The sequence below is a fragment of the Chrysochloris asiatica genome, unplaced genomic scaffold, assembly GCF_000296735.1.
Source record: "Chrysochloris asiatica unplaced genomic scaffold, ChrAsi1.0 scaffold00135, whole genome shotgun sequence".
Lineage (NCBI taxonomy): Eukaryota > Metazoa > Chordata > Mammalia > Afrosoricida > Chrysochloridae > Chrysochloris > Chrysochloris asiatica.
The window spans coordinates 4,993,693-5,011,182 of record NW_006408653.1 but is presented as its reverse complement, the minus strand read 5'-3'; the positions used below and the strand labels follow the sequence as shown (position 1 = coordinate 5,011,182).

General features: G+C 42.9%; 1 pseudogene; it reads left to right on the top strand.

Annotated features, from left to right (window-relative positions):
* The first annotated feature begins 8,892 nt into the window (after positions 1-8,892).
* LOC102813723 lies at positions 8,893-10,190 on the top strand (annotated as a pseudogene).
* The last annotated feature ends 7,300 nt before the right edge of the window (positions 10,191-17,490 follow it).

Here is a 17,490-nt window from a genome sequence, read left to right as displayed (position 1 = left end):
TCATCTTTCTCCCGCGGAGCGGCTGGTAGTTTCGAACCGCTGACCTTACGGTTCGCAGCCCGATTCGTAACCACTACGCTACCAGAGCTCCTTATGGAGTCTAGGTGTGGATTAATGCTCTGTGGTCCCTGTGAGTCGGAACCAACTCCACAGCACATAACCACCACAACCACCACCACCACTGCAAAGTCAGTTTGAATTGCAAGATCGGCAGTTCAAGCTCCTTAGCTGCTCCTTAGAAACCCTATACAGGGTCGTTATGGGTAGAAATAGACTCGACAGCACTTAACAACAATAACATTGTTATTATTGTGGAAGCTTCATAAATGCAAAATGAATGGATATTCTGCCAAACTTGGGGCTAGTATTTACCATCTTCTTGGCTCTGGGGAGGAAAATGATTACTGAGAGAGCTTTCGCTAGAGCCCACACCCAATCCCCCAGGCCGGGTCATGACCAGGGCCAGGACGGAGGGGGTTGGCCAGCTCCAGTTCCAGTCTGTCTTTAACCCTGTCCTGAGTCAGCCCAGGCCCAGGCCCCGCCCACAGCACTGCGAGCTCCGCCCACGGGACCGCGCGCGCTGCCGCCGCTGCCCCCACGCGCGCCCGCCCCGCCCCGCCCCTAATGCTGACGCAAGGGGCGGAGCCTCTCAGGCGGTCTCCGACTAGCTGTGTGCTTCCGCGCGCTGCGGGGTCGCTGGGGCCTCGTGGCACGGCGACTCTATTTGGCTTCGTCCGCTTTCCTCACCTCCCCTGTGCCCTCTCGCTCTGCGCACGGCGGTCTGCGCTTCAGCTGGAGACCCAGAGAAGGGTGAGCGTTGGCAGGAGCAGGATGGGATCGGCCGAGCGCGCGCCCCACTCTCCGGGGCATTGTCTGGGCGTGGGCGGCGCGGGCACGTGCGCCCCTCCCCCACGCCGTTGGTCACGCTGAGACTGGACCCCGCAAGCTCCGTAGCTGAGAGGAGGGCGGGGAAGGGGTGACTGCGGAGAGGAGAGCGCACCGAACGAGAAGGCTGGGAGGCTGGGTTTAGAGTGAGTCTGTATGTTGGGGAGTCTTAGGAGCGGGAACCCAAAATCTGGGGGTGTGTGGTGGGTGGGTCCTTTTCTAGGGGTCACGGAGCTCTCCTAGGGATGCATGGTCACTGCAGCCACAGTGGCCAAACTTTCCTGATGTTCGGCTGATGGCCTGCTGATGGGATTGGTGACAAGATTTGAACCCAGGAAGTTGCAGATTCACCCACAAGATCCTGGAACCTCCTTCCCTACTTTCCCCATCCCCGATGAAGGATTTAGAAAGGTTGGAGCAAATTCCAAGGGTGGTGCCGGAGACAGGCGAGAGACGTGGGTTAGAGTGAATAGCTTGAGAAAGTGAGGAGTCGAAAGAAAGGCTAGACTGGTTTGGTGGATTTTGGTCAAATGGCAGTAGACAATGAAATTGTCTACCCCCCCCCATTATGAATATAGTTATTTTTAAATAGTGGAAAAATATCATGAATAATCCCACAGCTTCTTAGAGTTGCTAGTATAGTGTTTGCTAGTTTTCCATCTGTGAATCTTTCTTGAGTTATAATTAGAGTTTACATATGATTTTCCATTCCCCTTCTCTGTAACATGTTAAGATGCATTGTAATATATATTCAGCAATATAATTTCCTTCAAATAGCGAGTATTGCTGGTAGAAAAACAATTTCAAAAATATAGACGAATAAAACAAGAAAAAGTACCTGTAGTATTAAGGTCCAGAGATAATATCTTTGATTATGTATAACCTTTCAAAGATGGAAGCAGATGATACCCTGAGTAGAATTTAGTTTTGTGTATGGGAAGCCTCTGAAGGCTTTACATAGAGACGTAGGATAATGTAAAAGAAAGCAGCTGTGGTGTGGCTCTGTAGGATAAGCACTAGACTGTAAGGTTGCTGGTTCAAATTCATTAGGAGATCCTTGGAAACCCTGTATAGGGTCTCTGTGAGTGGGAACCAACTCAACAGCTCTGAACAACAACATGTAGAAGACAAGGGCAAGAATAGAAGCTTGGAGATCAGTTAGGATGCTGTTTGTGGTAGCTTGGGTTAGGTTGATGACAATGAGATGAAAGAATGGAAGGGTTAAAAATATTTTGTAGATGGATAAGATTTGGTAATGGCAAGAGACTGGGAGGAATCAAAGTTGTCTTTTTTTATTTCTATTTTGAGTGGTTCCATTTATTGAGATGAAGAAGAATGGAAGAGAACAATTTGGGGTGGAAAAAATAGAGATGCATCTTAGTTGAGTCAGTGTGTTGAGGCAATTGGACTTACAGATCTGGACCTTGAGAGAAGGTAGGCCTGGAGATACAACTTTGGGAGTAATCATTATATAGGTGATATTCAAAGGTATGGGATATGTGTGTGTGCTTGGGGAAAGAATAGTAGAGGAGTGTTAAAAGTGCTCAGGCACTGCCGTCTTTTAGAGATCTGGTATAGGAAAAAAGGGGGACAGTAGTAGTTCAGTGTTAGATTTTTCACCTTCCACACAGAAGATCCGGCTAATGTACCTACTGCATCACCACGATGGATCTGTCAGTGGATACCTGTATGTTACTTTGATAATAACGAACACATTTCAGTAAAGCTTCCAGACCAAGATGAACTAGTAAAAAAGGCCTAGCTAAATATTTTTGAAAATCAACCAGTGAAAACCACATCTACAACTGATCATGGGGGCGGGTGCAGGACTAGGTAGTGTTTTTGTTCTGTTGTTCATGTAGTTGCCAGGAATTGGGGGCCAATTCTATGGCAGTTAACAAAAAACAGAGGAAGAAGACAGGAATAGCCAATGAGGTTGTTGTTATTGTTAAGTGCTGTTGAGGCAGTTCTGACTAACAACCCTGTGTAGGGTTTCCAAGGAGCAAGTGGTGGGTTTGAACTGCTGACCTTGTGGTTCGCAACCAATGAGGTTGTTGCTGCTAAGTGCCATTGAGTTGGTCCTGACCCATAGCGACCCTGTATAGGGTTTCTGAGGAGCAGCTGGTGCGTTTAAACTACTGACTTTGCAGTTCAAACTGCTTTGCAGTCTGGCTCATTAACCCCCACCGCCACAACAGTACTCCAGCCAATGAGGTAGGAAGAAAAAAATTACCAGAACTAGATGCTTCACAAAGTTTTTAAGTGCCATCATGTTATTAAAGTCATGCTTAGAAGGTATTTAGTTAGATGGTCAGTTGTATTTGGCAGCATGAAGGCTATTGGTTTTGGTCATTGATATTACTAACCAGAGTTCTGGAAGTGGGAAATGGAAGCCAGATTAGAATAATAGATTGAGATGTAGGAAAGTGAAAAAGTGCAAGTTAGAAAAAGATGAACTTTCTCCAAGACACCTGATTTCCATCTGCTCAAAAACAAAATGTGATAGGTAAAAAATGGTTTCTTGTTTTAATTTTGTTTCTTTATTACTAGTTGTTTGAACATTGGTTTCATAATTATTGACCATTTGTAAATTTCTATTCCTGTCCTTTTTATTTGTTTGTCATTTTTTAATTGATTTTTAAATGTACTGTTGTTGCCATTGAGGCAGTTCCAACAAGCCAGCTGGTTGGTTTGCATTGTTGGTCGACCTTGGAGTTATCAATCCAGTGCTTATCCTACAGCATCACACCAGGTCTCCTAAATGCACTGTGGTGGTGACGGTGGTGGTGGTGATGTGCCGTGGAGTTGTTTCCAACTCATAATGAGCCTGTATAGGGTTTCTGAGTCTGTAAACTGTATGAGGGCAGAATACCTCATCTTTCTCCCATGGAGCAGCTGGTAGATTTGAACTGTTGACCTTGCGGTTAGCAGCTCAGCTCATAGTCTCCTACATTAGCAGGGCTCCTTAGGTGTACTGCTGATATTACATTATATATGGCTTGACATAGACTTTGCAGAATTCCCCTCTTTTGGTTTTCCATACAGTTTTTAAATGCTTTCATGTTACTTTAGAAATACCACTAACAGTTCATTGAATGTACTAGTTTGCCATGAACTGTTTCCTTTTTACGTTTTTATTGTGAATTATGTGATAGTTTATATGGGAGACCGTTAGCTTTACATTCATCCTATGGTATTTCGTTTCATTGCAATGATTACAATCCCCTCCATGCATCATCAAACAACCAAAGGGTACACCCTGCAAGCCTGCCCTCTGGTCGCCAGCACACAGCCCCTCTCCTTCCCTAAGTCCAGAGCCCCTAGCCCCTCTATCTCTCCATGTCATCATCTCTGCCTCTTATCTCTGATGTCACTGCTTCTCTGGGTAGAGTCCCGTACTCCACTCCTCTCCCTTGATGGTCCGAACTGTTTCCATTTTTTAAATCATAAAATATATGGAAAGAGGAGGACTGAAGTGTAATTCACATATGATAGCATCATTCTGCCTTGAGAGTATTTCCTTAGGCTAGATTCACAGTCATACTTGCTCTCTTTTTCATAGGGTTTTACTTGAACCTTCATTGCCACTTATTAAATCGACCCCATCCTCTGCCTTTAATCCTTGTTAAGTGCCATCAAGTCAATTCTGACTCATAGAGACACTCCGACAGCGCCACACCAGTTTTCTATACTGCTGCAGAATGGTGAATGAGGTTGGTATACGTTTTTCTCATGGAAAGCAAGACTTAACGAAACAGATTACTTCTATATTTCTGTGGGAGTTCAGGAAAGACATTTTTGAAGATCTGAGTGCACTTCATGGATGAGTTGCAATTTAATTTGATTCTTGAACAATGAATAGCATTTCAGTAAGCAGAGAGAAGGGAAAGGTGAAATATGAACCCATTGGAAGGTAATTGTGAGATGTTCAGGCTTGTGAACTTTGATGACTGCAGACAGAGAGGTAGAAGAACTAGTCCGTCTAGCCAAGGATTGTTTATTCTGCTTATCTGAAGAGAGTCATGTGTGTTTGTATGTGTGTGATAGAGAAATGTGGTAATGAAGGGTGAAAGTGAGAATGTGAATGAGGGGAGAGGTTTCAGCTTCATTGTAATGTTCTTATACATGGAGTTGTGGATACATTGCTATGTATGTTCACATAGCATAAAATCCACCATTTTAAAGTATAATTCTTTGTGTTTTAGCATATTCACTGTCGTACAACTACCACTGCGATCTAATTCTTGATTATCACTGTAAAAAGAAACCTGTTGACAATCTATTCTATTTACCCCAACCCTCATTCCCTGACAACTAATTACCTACTTTCTGCCTCAGGATTTGCCTATTCTGGACATAATAAATGAAGTTATGCAATATATGTCCTTTTATATCTGGCTTCTTTCCATTAGCATGGATGGGGAACATCCGCCCAAGGGCCATGTGTTGTTGTTAAGTGCCATCAAGTCAGTTCTGACTCATAGCGATCCTGTACAGGGTTTCCAAGGAGCAGTTGGTGAGCTTGAACCGCAGATCTTGCGGTTCATACCAACCTTGCAGTCCAGTGCATTAACCCGCAGTGCCACACCAGGACTCCACTTGTCTGTCAGTTTGTCGTACTGTGGTGGCTTGTGAGTTGCTGTGATTCTGGAAGCTATGCCATGGGTTTTTTTAAATACCAGCAGGGTCACCCATGGTGGACAGGTTTCAGAAAAGCTCAGGCGAAGACAGAGTAGGAAGAAGAAGTGACAAACTACTTCCAAATATTTAGTCACTGAAAACCTTACGAATAACAGAGAAACACTGTCAGATAAAGTGCCAGAAAATGAGCCCCTCAGGTTGGAAGTGAGTTTTGTAAGACCCGCAAAATCACTTGGTCTGGCTCTGCCAAGGCAACCACAGTTCTAGTCATCACATTATTGTTAAGTGCTGTCGTGTTGGCTCAGACCCATAGCAACCTTGTGTAGAGTTTCCAAGGAGCGGCTGGTGAACTTGAACCGCTGCCCTTGTGGTTTAAACTGACTTTGCAGTTCAGTGCAGTAACCCACAGTGTCACACCAGGACTCCGTCACATTAGGGGTGAGTTAATTAAATGTTTGACCAACTATAGCAGGCTAATTTTTAAGTTGATAATTTTGTGTGACTCTCGAATGATGTTAACAAATTTTGGCAGAAAACCCCTGCAGTTTAGCATGATGTTTTTAAGTATGTCGTCATTCCTTTTAATGGCTTAATGTTGTGAATATTTGGGTTGTTTCCACCATTTTGCTGTTGTTGTTTTTTTAAAACTTTTATTGTGAATTGAGTGATAGTTTACATGGGAGGGCATCAGTTCTGCACTCATCATATTGTATTTTGTTTCATTGTAATAATTACAATCCCCTCCGTGCCTCAGCATTTGATTGTCTTCCCTCTTTTTTTTGTTGGGGGGGGGGGCGCGGGATGTACACACAAACACTCAGGAATATATAATCATTTAAACAACCAAAGGGCGCATTCTGAAAGCCAGCCTCCTGACCGCCAGCATACAGCCTTTCTTTTTCCATGGGTCTAGAGTCCTCAGTTGCTCTATCTTTCCATTCCTTCATCTCTGGTATCAGCTGGACGCTTCACCTCATCTCTAGCCTTCCTGGGCTAGGTCAGTGTCCATAGGCTTTAGGAGTTCCCAAGTACCCCCTTTCCCCACTGCCTCCTCTCTCTCATCTCAAGGTCGACAGGAGTCTATGGAACGTGGTCGAACTCAGCCCATATCTTCATTACTGTCTTTCCCCCACTTCCACTCAACATGTAGACCAACACAGTCACCAATGAGTTTACATGCTCATTCATGTGTTCCTTTTGAGTTTCTGTCTTGGAGGGGGGTAAAAATTGGTCTTTTTAAATTTAAAAATATTTTTAAACATGTTACCTGGTCATGTACCATCTCCATGCTGTGTTACAGATTAGACCATTGTGATCTATTGATTTTCTTAGGCTGATTTTCACAAGTGGATCACCAGGTTTTTCCTCCTAATGTCTTAGTCTGAAATCTCTGCTGAAACCTAGTTGACTTCATTGCAACACAAAAGCCTCCCAGATGGGTAGTAACTGCATTTTGAAGTAATTGGACTGAATCAAACTCGTGTCTCCCACTTGGATGGCAGAAATTTCATCACTGAATACCAGTACACTTCCTGAAGCTTTATCAACTTAGCTACTAGGAGACTTCAGAAGGCTCCTGTGAAAATCTCCATTATCTTTTCATTCCATTTCCCACAGACTTCTGAAAGAATCCTCTTAAATGTTATTCTTATTGTTATTAATTTATAAGTAGTCTGTTATTTTAGTTTTAGTTTTCTCTTTCTGCCTTGAGTTATTTAGAAGAATATTTCTTTTTTCCATATCATTAGTGAGTTTTTTCTTAATATTTGATTCAATTTTACTGTGATGAGAGACTATGGCCTTTAATGGTTTCATGGTCTATAATTGAGATTTTATTCCATGTCCTTACACGATTTAATTTTAATAAATGTTTTATAGCCATTTCAAGTGGGTTATTCTCTGTTGTAGGGTTGTAGGTATTTGTTAAATGCTTTGTTTATATTATGTGTATTTTTATTTGTTGTCTTGCTGTTTTAAATTTTAGAGAAATTCATATTCTAATATGAATATGAATTATGATTATGAATACTATGATTGTGATTTTCTTAAATTTTCCTTGTATTCCACTTTTTTGTGGGTTTTTAAATTTAAATTTTATTTTAATACTGTGTTGTTTGGAAGGGACTCTGCTGGCACAGTGCTTCTAAATGAATGGTTGGAAGTTGGAACCCACCAGCCGCTCTATAGAGGAAAGATGAGGCAGGCTACTTCTGTAAGGATTTACAACCTCAGAAACCCTGTGTAACACAGGTCCTTCTTGTCCTGTAAGGTCTCTTTGAGTTGGAATTGACTTGATGGCAGAAGGTTTGGTTTTGGTTTTATGTTGTTTGGTATGCAGTTCATGGCATATCTTTGTGATTGTATTTTTTAGTGGCAACACAATCTTTATCATGTTTTTGTTAAGTGCCCTTGATTCAGTTCCAATGCGTAGTGACCCTGTTTAGAGTTTCCAGGCTTTTATAGCTTTGCAGGTTCAGTGGCTGGTAGGCTTGAACCGAGGACCTTGTGGTTCGCAGTTCAGTGCTTGGCATGTAGAGCCACCATGCTCCCATCTTTATCATACCAGTTTTTTTCCTTGAATTATCTGTCTGATATACTCTGTCTGCTATCTATTTGTTTGCATGTATCTGGTTGTGTTAACCTCACACATGTCTTATCTTAAACATTTATCTATATATAATGGCTTTGAAAGGAGCTTTGATAACGTAGTGGTTACGAATCGGGCTGTAAACCTTAAGGTCAGCAGTACGAAACTACCAGCTGTTCTGAGGGAGAAAGATGAGACTTTGTGTTCCTGTAAAGATTTACAGCCTTGGAAACCCTGTACAGGCTTTGTGAGTCGGAACCGACTCCACGGCACGTAACCACCAACTACCACCAATGGCTTTGAAGATGAAGCAGTAACAACAAACAGGTCTGTAAGTATTGTGCAAACAATGATGAAAACTAGTGTAAGCTAGTAGTTGTTTGGCCTGTGGGTATTATATTTTAGCATGTATTTTAGTTATCCCGTCATGTATTTACTGAAGTAATTATTTATTGAAAGCTTCCAGGCACTATGGAAGGGTAAGATAGGGAGGGATGTTATGGCTAGGGTTATCAGAGATGTTCTATGGTAAGCAGTACATTTGAGCTGGGATCTGCTAAATCTAACCTGGGGGAAGAGCATTCTGGGCAGAAGAAATCATAAATCCAAAAGCTCTAAGGAAAGATTAAAATGTAGTTGAAGAGCAGGAAATCGGGAGAGCGGCGAATAGAGGCACTTGGGGAGTCACACCGTCCGCTTGTCGCTCACCTAACGCTCCCTTTGGTGACTGCAGCACCCTTCATTCCTGAGCGAAAAAAAACAGCCACTAGAAAGTCACCATGTCCATTCTCAAGATTCATGCCAGAGAGATCTTTGACTCCCGTGGAAACCCCACTGTTAAGGTTGATCTTTACACCGCAAAAGGTTTCTTCAGAGCTGCTGTGCCCAGTGGTGCCTCTACTGGTATCTATGAGGCCCTGGAGCTCCGGGACAATGAAAGACCCGCTATCTGGGGAAAGGTGTCTCAAAGGCTGTTGAGCACGTCAATAAAACTATTGCGCCTGCTCTGGTTAGCAAGAAGCTGAACATTGTGGAACAGGAGAAAATCGACAAACACGATAGAGATGGAGGGAACTGAGAACAAGTCGAAATTTGGGGCCAGTGCCATTCTGGGTGTGTCCCTTGCTGTCTGCAAGGCTGGAGCTGTTGAGAAGGGGGTCCCCCTGTACCGGCACATTGCTGACTTGGCTGACAATTCTGAAGTCATCCTGCCAGTCCCCGCTTTCAGCGTGATCAATGGTGGCTCTCATGCTGGCAATAAGCTAGCCATGCAGGAGTTCATGATCCTCCCAGTCAGAGCATCAAACTTCAAGGAAGCCATGCGCATCGGAGCCGAGGTTTACCACAACCTGAAGAACGTCAACAGAAGTATGGAAAGGATGCTACCAACATGGGGGATGAAGGTGGGTTTGCCCCTAATGTCCTGGAGAACAAAGAAGCACCGGAGCTGCTTAAGAATGCAATTGGGAAAGCTGGTTACACTGACAAGGTGGTGGTCGGCATGGATGTAGCTGCCTCAGAGTTCTTCTGGTCTGGGAAGTATGACTTGGACTTCAAGTCTCCTGATGACCCCAGCAGGTACATCTCACCTGACTAGCTGACAGACCTGTACAAGTCCTTCATCAAGGACTACCCAGTGGTGTCCATCGAGGACCCCTTTGACCAGGATGACTGGGATGCTTGGACGAAGTTCACCTCCACTTCAGGGATCCAGGTGGTAGGGGACGATCTCACAGTGACCAACCCAAAGCGAATTGCCAAGGCCGTGAGCGGGAAGTCATGCAACTGCCTCCTGCTCAAAGTGAACCAGATTGGCTCCGTGACTGAGTCTCTTCAGGCGTGCAAACTGGCCCAGTCCAGTGGGTGGGGCGTCATGGTGTCTCATCGTTCTGGAGAGACTGAGGATACTTTCATTGCCGACCTGGTTGTGGGGCTCTGCTCTGGACAGATCAAGACGGGTGCACCATGCCGATCTGAGCTCTTGGCCAAGTACAACCAGATCCTCAGAATTGAAGAGGAGCTGGGCAGCAAGGCTAAGTTTGCCGGCCAGAAGTTCAGAAACCCCTTCGCCAACTAAGTTGTGGGCAGGCAAGCCTCCAGTCAGCTAATTAGACCTCAGACGTCAGACTAGTACAGCAGGGCATCTGGTAGTTAGCTCCCTTCTCCCCAACCTGCTGATGTTCTCACTGTGTCATTAGAGCTGCGGCCAAAGCCAAGCTTGACCATCTGGAGCCCTGTGGGAAACCCTAGCTGTGTAATCATGTGAGTGGCCCAAATCATTGTCTTTCTCACCATGCTTCCCACCAAGTGTTGTGCCACTTGTACTCCAGTGTGACCCCCAAGGTGTCAGCAGGCAGCATCCCCAGTGGTTTCGTGTGCAAAATAAAAAAAAACGTCAGTAACCCCTCCCCCCCCAAAAAAAAAGAAGTATTTGAGGAGCAGTAAGAACATCCATGTGTCTGGATCTTAATGAACAAGGATGGAGAGAGAGGCAGAGCCCAGTGCATGTGAAGTCTTGTAGGCTCTGTTTCTGTTTTTGGTAAATGCTGTTGAGTGGGTTCCGACTCTTAGCGGCCCACTATAGAGTTTCTAAGGAGTGGCTGGTGAGTTAGAACCACCAACCTTGTGGTTCAAACTGATCTTGGGGCCCAGTGCTTTATCTCACAGTGCCACATCAGAAGAAGTGTGAGTTTATTCTGCATTATGGGATGCCATGGAGTCCTGGTGTGGTGCTGTGGGATAAAGCACAGGACCGAAAGTTTGTTTGAATTGCAAGGTCTGCGATTCAAACTCACCAGCTGCTCCTCGGAAACCCTATCAGGGTTGCTATGAGTCAGAACTGATTTGAGGGCACTTAAAAACAACAACATGGGAAGGGTTTAGGCAGGGGATATGATCTGATAAATATTTTTATTGTTGTTGTTAAGTACCATGGAGTCAGTTCCGACTCATAGTGACCCTGCACAGGGTTTCCGAGGCTGTAAATCTTTATGGGAGCAGAAAGTCTCATCTTTCTCCTGCGGAACGGCTGGTAGTTTTGAATTGCTGACCTTGAGGTTAGCAGCTTGCTTTGTAACCACTATGCTACAGAGCCCCTTAAATAATTTTATTGATCTTTTCTAAATTGAGGTTTAATGTATATACAATGAATATACAAATTTTGAGTGTTGGATGAGTTTTGAAGATTGAAAAATTCAGATTGTTGTTGTAGTTGTTAAGTACTGTGGAGTCAGTTCTGACACATAGCAACCCTATGTAGTGTTTCCAAGACTGTAAATCTTTACTTGAGCAGAAAGCCTCATCTTTTTCTTCTGAAGTGACTGGTGGGGACCTTGTGGTTTGCAGTCCAGCGCTTACCTTCCAGAGCCACCATGTACCCACAACCATACAACTTAGGCCATTTTGAAGACATAAATAAGATAAGCAAATGGCCTGCTAACCTCAAGGTCGGCAGTTCAGACCCACCAGCTGCTCCACGAGGAGCAATCTCAAAACCCTACCTATAGAAGGTCACTATGAGTGAGGATCAACTAGATGGCAGTGGGGTTGGTTTTGGTTATCTCAGAAAGATTCCTTTTCCAAATCTTCCCCCCAACTCCATCTACTTTCTCATTTTTTCACCATATATTAATTTGTTTTAGAACTTCATATATATGGATTCTTTCAGTATGTGCTCTTGTGTCTGACTTCTTTTGTGTACCACAATATTGCTTTGCCGTGCAGTGAATTACTTAATTGTGGCCCCATGTGTAACTTCCATGAAATAATTGGATTGGACTATACAAATGAGGTACTTGCCTACCAAGGATATTGGATAGCTTGTTAATAATGTAAATAAGGTGCATGGGATACTAGGTCAGTTTTGCCATGCCTCTAGGCCAGGGGTGGAGAACTTTTTTCTGCCAAAATTTATAACATCATTTGTGGGCTAAACAAAATTATCAGCTTAAAAATTAACCTGATATATTTGGTCAAACATTTAATTAACTCACCCCTCCTGGTGTGGCACTGTGGGTTAAAACTGTGCTGAACCTGGCAAGGTTGCTTTGAACCTGAAGGTTGGCAGTTCAAGCTCACCAGCTACTCCTTGGGAACCTTATACAGGATCGCTGTGAGTTGGAACCGAATCTATAGTACTTAATAACAACAACAACGGTGTGATGGAGTCCTGGTATGGCACTGTTGGTTAATGCACTGGACTTCAAGGCTGGTTTGAACCGCAGGTCAGCAGTTCAAGCTCACCAGCCACTCTTCTGAAACCCTATACAGGGGTGCTATGAGTCGGACCTGACTTGATGGCACTTAACAGCAACAATAATGTGATAGCTGGAAATGTGGTTGCCTTGGCAGGGCCAGACCAAATGACTTCACTGGCCTTATATGGCCATGGACCAGATGTTCCCCATTCCCGCTCTAGGCTTTAAGTGAGCCATCCCAGAAGTTGCAAGGGTGATCTCATGACCATTAAGAAAGAAGAGCTAGTAGTAGAGTTCATCAGATGGACCTAGGGTCCCTGCCCTGATAGCTCTCCAGACCCAGGAGACACAGAGAGCTGTAACACCAGAGAGTTAGAGCAAAAAGTAACAGCGGAGAAATAGTGACAGCAGAGCTTGAAAGCTGAGTGCCTTCAGGCAAGAGGCTTGCTGGTGGAGTGGGCTGCCTCTGAGCAATTGTTGGCAGAACTAGATTTGCCAATCCACAGCACTAGAGCTGAGTGCCTTCAGGCTGAGGCTTTACTGACAGGGTGTGTGCACTTGGGTACTTAGCAGAGCTAAGAGAGCTTTGTAACACTTGCCTGAGCAGGGCAGAGGTTGGGCCAAGGTACTGTGGGCCAGAGAGAGGCGTGCTTGAGGGCATGCGGAGAAGATGGCTGCCCTGATTGAAGGACTGTATCTTGAGCCATTTCTGATCCTGAATTATATATAGCCTGTTACTTCCCTAATCCCTTAACTGTGGGTGTGGTCTGTGAGTTCTGTGTGGCCATTGCACTGCATTATTGAGCCCAGCAGAGAAATAGAGAGGAACTGCTGGTGTCAGAATTGGTAGAAAAGCTTGAAGGGTGGAAGCATGTCCGAACTCTACCTCATAGGAATTAGCCTTGAACTGATAACTGATCGTCATACTTTCTCCCCTTCTCCCCCTTTTGAAAATGGAGGAGGTCAGACTCCTCAACGCCATTCTTACTTGCTTGTATAAAAGTTCGCTTGGCAAACCACAATTTGTTTAACCGTTTTCCTGTTTAGTATTTGAGTTTTGGTGACATTTTGGAAAGATCTCTGGCTAATCAAGAATAGATTATAGATTCATTTAAATATTTAATAAAAGAACATTGGTTGTCATTTAACAAGGTGTGTTGGAAAATAGTGTGTTAGAGGTGAAGAGTATAGAAAGGATAAGGTCAAAGACTATAAAATCTTGGGAATCCCCATCTTGGGAATACTGTCTGTGTGGAGCCAAATAAAAATGATTGTTCCTCTTCTGACTTTAATACTTTAGTGATTCTACTAAGATTCGAATGCAATGAGGATCTTAGAATTTTACATTGAGAAGATAGCTCATGTAATGGCAAATCTTATTAGTCAGACTTCCCCTTTCTCAAGAAGTAAGATGTATTTGCAGGACTTAGAATGGCAATTAATTAGGAGATTCTTGGCCTTCTCGAGTTCTGAGTAGTGCACACCCACCCAGCAGCACAATCTGATTCCTTAAAGATTGCTGTTTGATGTTGTTAAGTGCTGTGTGGAGCTGTGAGTTAATGTGCTGGACTGCCAAGTTGGCTTGAACCACAAGGTTGGCAGTTCAAGCTCACCAGCCACTCCTTGGAAACCCTATACAGGGTTGCTATGGATCTGTGGATCAGAACCAACTCAATGGCACTGAACAACAACAACAACAAGCTTTCACATGCATATGAGGGGATTGAAAATACACCAGGCCTCCTTAAAGATTAGAACCAAGAAAGTCTTATGAGATACTTCTACTCTTGTCACATGGAGTCACCATGAGTTGGAACTTGATTTGATGGCAGTAGGTTTGGCTTTTGTTCTTATTTTACTTTAGGTCTTCTCTGAGATAACAATAATACTGCTTAATGAAAAATGTTAGTTGTATTTCAAATAACAAACCATTGAAAGATTTTGTTTTGTTTTTGGTGTTTAACATTTGTCAAAAATTCAGACTTGCTTAAGTTATTTGAATGTGTGTGATACAGGATAGTTTTTTTGTTGTTGTTTAACAATTCACATTACATTCACTGCTTTCCATTTCAACTGATTGAAAACTTGAAGAGAATTAACAAGACAGTTTGTTTCTAAGCTGATGCTTGACAATATTTAACAACTGTACACATACAGATTTTCTTTTCATAACTGTCAGACAAGAAGAATCCAAAATTTAATAATGATGTTTTTATGGGTCAACGGCTTTACATTCCATTCACTTACAACATCATGGTGAGTGTGCCTTGGGCAGCTGTGCCTAGCTTTGGCTAGCATTTGCTTGCATGTGGCATATGTAGAATTTAGTATTGTTCTTATGAGGCTTAATTTTTTTAAAAAAATTCTTCATATAGAGCTAAATCTTCCAAAACATTTTCTCATAAGCTTAACTCTACACTAAAAAATGACAGGCAGACGAAGTTTTATCCCAAAAGCTGCATGAGAAATGAATTATCTTGGTAGAGCAAATGAACATATTTTGGTTTCTTCCTTATTGTCACCACCAAATTTCTCTTTTTCCTTCTTATTCCCATAGTTTGAATCCAAACCAAAAACCTGCTGCCATTGCGTCAGTTCTAATTCATAGAGACCCTGTAGGACAGGTTGGACTTCTCCAAAGAGTTTCTGAGACTGTAAATCTTTAAAGAAGCAGGCTCTCTCATCTCTCTCCCTTGGAGTGGCTGGTAGGTTCAAACTGCCTACTTTTTGGTTAGCAGTCTAACACCTAACCCACTGTGCCACTAGGGCTCCTCTTTATCTCTTAAGTGAGGGTAAAGCAAATGTGTACCATCTCAGAGGTCCCAATCCTGCATTATTGTTCTGGAGATGGCTTGGTAGGTGGGAGAATATGCAAGTTATGAAAGCCATAGAGTGGTTGAGAGCTGGTGATGATGGACTTTTGATTCATCTTTGTGAATAATTCCATGAGAATTTTGGCAAGCTGTAAAAAGACTGAGGGCTTAGAGATTGTCTGGGATGGATTGACGTCTGATTTTTGCTTTATCTGTGTAGGACGTGGGGTTTTTTCTGTGTGCATTCAAGAAGAATGGAGTCTATTAATTTTTAAGATTGAATTCTTTCTATAACTGCTCAAGACTTTTTCAGGTTCTTGAAAGTTGATTGCAGACCAAAAGGAAGAACAAAAAGGAAGAGAAGGCTAGAAGAACAAGACTTTTATTTTTTATGAGCTTTAAGAACAGATAATAGTTGGGTTCAGGACCTCTGCAGACATATTAATATCTATATTCTAAATTCTAGCAATTAAATTATGATTGTGTTGTGGGAAACAAAATGACTTGATTTAAGATGTCTGTAAGTGCTTGAAGACTTTTAGAACATTTTAAGCTTAGGAATTATTTTACAAGATATTAGTTGTAGGAAAAATACTCTGTCAGGTCCATGATTTACGTATGTTTTATTACATATGAGCCTTTCTCCTACCTGAATTACATGAACCTATCTGAGATGCATGAAAGAACTAGAGGAAGAGCTGGGCGACTTTTGTATTATTTATTTTCTAACCTTGCAAGAATAAAAACCAAATATTCTTGAATTTGCATTTTGTTTATTCACTTTAAATTTAAAGCTTTTCATAACCTCCGTAAATAGGTATACATATTGTTGTGGTGCTGTGAACTACTGACCACAAGGTTCTTGGTTCAAATCCACCAGCCACTCCTCAGAAACCCTGTGTTGTTGTTAAGTGCCATCTGGTGGGTTCCTACTCATAGCAGCCCTGTATAGGGTTTCTAAGAAGCAACTGGTGAGTTTGAACCACTCACCATGTGGTTCAAACCGACTTTACAGTCCACTCCTTTATCCCACAGGGCCACACCAGGACTCCAGAAACCCTATACAGAGTGGCCATGATAGCACTTAAATAAGACTGAAAATGTGGACTCTACCCAGAATCTGCTGATAAAGCAGATTTGCAATAGAAGAAAGGATCTGCAGGGGAAAGAAAAAATAAAACTGGCTTTTTGAACTTTGCCAAGCAAGCTGTTTGCCTTAGTATGTAGTGAGGCAGGGAAAGTCTGTCCATCAGAAGAACCCCCTTCCAGGATTGGAAGTTAAAGGTAGCTAGCAATAGATAACCTGGTATGCTCACTTCTGGTGAGCATCTGCTTCCACTCAGTGAGTGGAAGTGGAAGAAATGTAGTGATGAAGAGATAGGCTGAGTTTGACTTGACATGTTCCATTGGCATACATTGACCTAACCCCTGGGGATTCGGATTAAGAGAGAGAAGGGACTGGCTGCTCTGAAGTGCAAGGAGATGTATGGACTCCTGAACCTATGGCTCATACCCATGGACCTAGTTTATGGGATAAGGGATGAACTAACCAGAACTTGACTGAGTGAACAGAGAAAAAGATATTTGACACCATGAGTTGAAGTAAATTGCTGCAATTTAATGGCTTTTTCTGGACTGAACTTTGCTTATGGATACAGATGCTCCGAGTTGTAACCCAAATGGAAGAGTTTTCAGGTCAAGGAACATGATCTCCTCAGTACTGGTTTGACGTTGTTAAGTGCCATTGAGTCGGTTCCGACTCATAACAACCCTGTATAGGGTTTCTGAGGAGCAGCTAGTGAGTTTGAACCACTGACCTTGGCAGCTCAAACTGATCTTGAGGTTGCGAATGTTTATCCTATGGCACCACACCAGGACAGGCAATTTAGAAATTAATTATGTGAAATTGCAGTTGATAAGGCATGTGGCTGACTTACACACTCATAAGTGTGATTATGCTCAAAATGAGGGTGACAAGGGAGGATCATTTTTATTGTGATTGTAAAAATTGAAATTATAGAAGCAGTAACTGTGAAAGATTGGAATAGGTGGAATGACATCCTCTGTGGTGACCACATCTGACATCCTCTTAAAATCAAACTCAGCATTAGCCCAGGGCTGATTCCTATGAGGCAGGAGTCAGACATGCCTCCACCCTCCAATCTTCTTACCAATTCTGGCATCAGCTGTTCTTCCCAGGACATTCTCTGTCTCTGCTGAGTTCAATCATTTATTGCAGTATCCATATAGAACTTACAGACAATATTTATGATTATGAGGTTTATTAGGAAGTTTAACAGGTTACAATCAGGATCAGAAATGTTCAAGATACAGTTCCCTTCTCGGATTGTGACCAGTCCACAATACT